This window comes from Arachis ipaensis, chromosome B8, assembly GCF_059453495.1.
Source record: "Arachis ipaensis isolate K30076 ecotype BB chromosome B8, ASM5945349v1, whole genome shotgun sequence".
In the NCBI taxonomy this organism is placed as follows: domain Eukaryota; kingdom Viridiplantae; phylum Streptophyta; class Magnoliopsida; order Fabales; family Fabaceae; genus Arachis; species Arachis ipaensis.
In genome coordinates this window covers 74,164,700-74,169,171 of record NC_142443.1, presented here as the reverse complement: position 1 = coordinate 74,169,171, position 4,472 = coordinate 74,164,700, and the positions used below count along the sequence as shown (strand labels likewise).

Here is a 4,472-nt window from a genome sequence, read left to right as displayed (position 1 = left end):
TCATCACAACACCAAACTTAAATTGTTGCTTGTCCCCAAGCAACCAAAAACAAAATAGGATAAAAAAAAGAGAATATACAATAAGTTTCAAAAATATCAATGAAGATTAGTTTCAATTAGATGAGCGGGACTAGTAACTCCTTGCTTCTGAACAGTTTTGGCATCTCACTTTATCCTTTGAAGCTCAGAATGATTGGCATCCATAGGAACTCAGAATTCAGATAGTGTTATTGATTTTCTTAGTTCAGTATGTTGATTCTTGAACACAGCTACTTTAAGAGTCTTGGCCGTGACCCTAAGCATTTTGTTTTCCAGTATTACCACCGGATAGATAAATGCCACAGACACATAACTGGGTGAACCTTTTCAGATTGTGACTCAGCTTTGCTAGAGTCCCCAGTTAGAGGTGTCCAGAGCTCTTAAGCACACTCTTTTTGCTTTGGACCACGACTTTAACTGCTCAGTCTCAAGCTTTTCACTTGACACCTTCACGCCACAAGCACATGGTTAGGGACAGCTTGATTTAGCCGCTTAGGCCAGGATTTTATTCCTTTGGGCCCTCCTATCCATTAATGCTCAAAGCCTTGGATCCTTTTTACCCTTTCCTTTTAGTTTAAAGGGTTACTGGCTTTTTCTGCTTACTTTTTTTTCTTTTTACCCTTACCTTTTAGCCAAAAATGCGTGTTTGGCTCACAATGCCAACCTCACATTTTCTGGGCTGAAATCTAAGTAATTCTCCCAAACCATTGTGAGCCAATTCTTTGGGTTCGGGTTCACACTTTGATCATGGTTCTTAGTGATCCATGGATTAGCATAGAACTCTTGAACCATTAAGATTCTGACTTGTTGGATGGGGTTGGTGAGAGCTTCCCAACCTCTTCTTCAAACCTCACCTTGGATCTCCGGATATTCACTCTTTTTGAGCATAAAGGGGACCTCGGGGATCACCTTTTTCTTGGCCATAACTTCATAGAAGTGGTCTTGATGGGCCTTTGAGATGAATCTCTCTATCTCCCATGACTCGGAGGTGGAAGCAATTGCCTTCCCTTTCCTCTTTCTAGAAGTTTCTCCGACCTTAGGTGCCATTAATGGTTATGGAAAAATGAAAAGCAGAGCTTTATCCCACACTAAAATTAAAAGGTTTGCTCGTCCTCGAGCAAAAGAAGAAAGAAAGGAGGAGAAGAAGAAGAAATGGAGGAGATAGAGGGGAGTGTTTGTTTCGGCCAAGGAGGGTTTAAGTGTGTATGATGTGTGAAATTGAAGGTGGTAAGGAAGGGTATTTATAGGGTAAGAGAGAGATGGAATTCGTGTAAGAGGGGGTTGGGCTTAGGATGGAAATATTTTGAATTTGAATGGTGAGGTAGGTGGGGTTTTATGATAGGTTTTTCGGGAAGAATGGATGGATGTGAGTGGTGAAGAGATTATGGGAAAGAGTGTATTTGGGGAATAGGTTTTGATGTGATTGGTCAGGGGTATTTGGGGGAAGAGTGTTATGGAGAGGTGTGAAGAGGAGATAGAGTGAGTTGGGGTAGGTGGGGATCCTGTGGGGTCCACAGATCCTGAGGTGTCAAGAAATTCTGGTTCCTACACCATTCTAGCATTTAAACGCCCTCTGTGTGCCATTTCTGGCGTTTAACGCCATCTCTGCTACCTTTTCTGGCGTTAAACGCCAGGCTGATGCCCCTTTCTGGTGTTTAACGCCAACTAGACACCCTTTTCTGGCGTTAAACGCCAGTCTGTCTGCCAATTCTGGCGTTTAACGCCAGCCAGACACCAGACACCCTTTTCTGGCATTAAACGCCAGTTTGTCTGCCATTTCTGGCGTTTAATACCTAGAATGCTGCTAGACTGGGCGTTAAACGCCCATTCTGCTATCCTTACTGGCGTTTAAACACTAGTAAGCCTGTCCTCCAGGGTGTGCTGTTTTTTATTCCACTTTAATTCTGCAGCTGTTTTTGTGAATTTACATGATCATCTACCTAAAGAAAACATAACATAGCAATGGAAAACAAATGTCTATAAATATAATTAAATAACATTGGGTTGCCTCCCAATAAGCGCTTCTTTAATGTCAATAGCTTGACAGTGAGCTCTTAGAGAGCTTCACAGAGACTCAGAGCTTAATGGTGGCCTCCCAACACCAAACTTAGAAGTTGAGTGTGGGGCTCTGTTTGACTCTGAATTGAGAGAAGCTTTTCATGTTTCCTCTCCATGGTTACAGAAGAAGATCCTTGAGCCTTAAACATAAGGTAGTCCTCATTCAATTGAAGGACTAACTCTCCTCTGTCCACATCAATCACAGCCCTTGCTGTGGCTAGGAAGGGTCTTCCAAGGATAATAGATTCATCCTCATCCTTCCTAGTGTCTAGGATTATGAAGTCAGCAGGGATGTACAGGCCTTCAACCTTCACTAAGACATCCTCTACAAGTCCATAAGCCTGTTTCATTGATTTATCTGCCATCTCTAGTGAGATTCTTGCAGCTTGTACCTTAAAAATCCCCAGTTTCTCCATTACAGAGAGTGGCATGAGGTTTATTCTTGACTCCAGGTCACACAGAGCCTTCTCAAAGGTCATGGTGCCTATGGTACAGGGTATTAAGAACTTTTCGAGATCCGGTTTCTTCTGAGGTAATTTCAGTTGAACCAAAGCATTCAGTTCATTGATGAGCAATGGAGGTTCATCCTCTCAAGTCTCATTACCAAATAACTTGGCATTCAGCTTCATGATTGCTCCTAGATACTGAGCAACTTGCTTTTCAATAATATCTTCATCTTCTTCAGAGAAAGAATACTCATCAGAGCTCATGAATGGCAACAGTAAGTTCAGTAGAATCTCTATGGTCTCTGTATGAGCCTCAGATTCCTTTGGTTCCTCATTGGGGAACTCCTTAGTGGTCAGTGGACGTCCATTGAGGTCTTCCTCACTGGAAATCACTGCCTCTTCCTCCTCTATAGGTTCGGCCACTTTGGGTATATTGATGGCCTTGTACTCTCTCTTTGGATTCTCTTCTGTATTGCTTGGGAGAGTACTAGGAGGGATTTTAGTAACTCTTTTACTCAGCTGACCTACTTGTGCCTCCAAATTTCTGATGGAAGACCTTGTTTCAGTCTTGAAACTGAGAGTGGTCTTAGATAGATCAGAGATTATGGTTGCTAAGTTAGAGAGGCTCTGCTTAGAATTCTCTGTCTGTTGCTCAGAAGATGATGGAAAAGGCTTGCTATTCCCAAACTTATTTCTCCCACCATTATTATTATTGAAGCCTTGATTAGGCTTCTGTTGATCCCTCCATGAGAAATTTGGATGATTTCTCCATGAAGGATTATAGGTGTTTCCATAGGATTCTCCCATGTAATTCACCTCTTCCATTGCAGAATTCTCAGGGTCATAAGCTTCTCCTTCAGAGGAGGCTTCTTGAGTACTGCCGGATGCAGCTTGCATTCCAGTCAGATTTTGAGAAATCATATTGACTTGCTGAGTTAATATTTTATTCTGAGCCAATATGGCATTCAGAGTATCAATCTCAAGAACTCCTTTCTTCTGAGTCATCCCATTATTCACAGGATTTCTTTCAGAAGTGTACATGAACTGGTTATTTACAACCATCTCAATGAGTTCTTGGGCTTCTGTAGGCATTTTCTTCAGATAAAGAGATCCACCAGCAGAGTGGTCCAATGACATCTTGGACAATTCAGACAGACCATCATAGAATATACATAAGATGCTCCATTTTTGAAACCATGTCAGAAGGACATCTCTGATCAATTGCTTTTATCTTTCCCAAGCTTCATAGAGGGATTCACCTTCCTCCTGTCTGAAGGTTTGGACTTCCACTCTAAGCTTGCTCAACTTTTGAGGTGGAAAGAATTCGGCCAAGAAAGCATTGACCAACTTTTTCCAAGAGTTCAGGCTTTCTTTAGGTTGTGAGTCCAACCATATCCTAGCTCTGTCTCTTACAGCAAAGGGGAAAAAGATAAGTCTGTAGACCTCGAGATTAACCCTATTGGTCTTAACAGTATTGATGTGTGGCAGAAGTTAACCAATTTAGATATTTCAATTAAGAGACAGCGTTGCACGTATAGCTCTTAACCGGCTAAGATCTGCCTCACCAATTTAGAAAGGGTTGTCATAAATTTTAGAAATAAAATACTGGGAGTATGAGTCCCAGGTCGTCTCCCAACGAGTTGCAGGAAAGAGTGTTATTTTATTAACTAGGGGTTTTTTAGAAAAATTGAGTTTTGATAATGAGTAATTAAAATGCTTAAAAATTAAAACAATAAAAATAAACTTGAGAATGATTATTAGTACTCTAAATAAAAGGCCTTGACTGGGGGAATAATTAAGTGAAACTTCTATCCTTGTTGGGATCTTCTCAAGTGTGGTGTAAAAAAGTTGTTGTTCTCACTCGATTACCCCTTACTAAATAAGGAAAAGTATGGTGATTGAACTAACTCTTACCCTCAGATCCCAGCC

General features: G+C 41.2%; 1 non-coding gene across 1 annotated transcript; it reads left to right on the top strand.

Moving 5' to 3' along the window:
* Positions 1-3,734: 3,734 nt before the first annotated feature.
* Positions 3,735-3,842, top strand: LOC148548497 (small nucleolar RNA R71). Its single transcript, XR_015898411.1, has one exon. It is a non-coding gene; the product is annotated as a small nucleolar RNA R71 (small nucleolar RNA).
* The last annotated feature ends 630 nt before the right edge of the window (positions 3,843-4,472 follow it).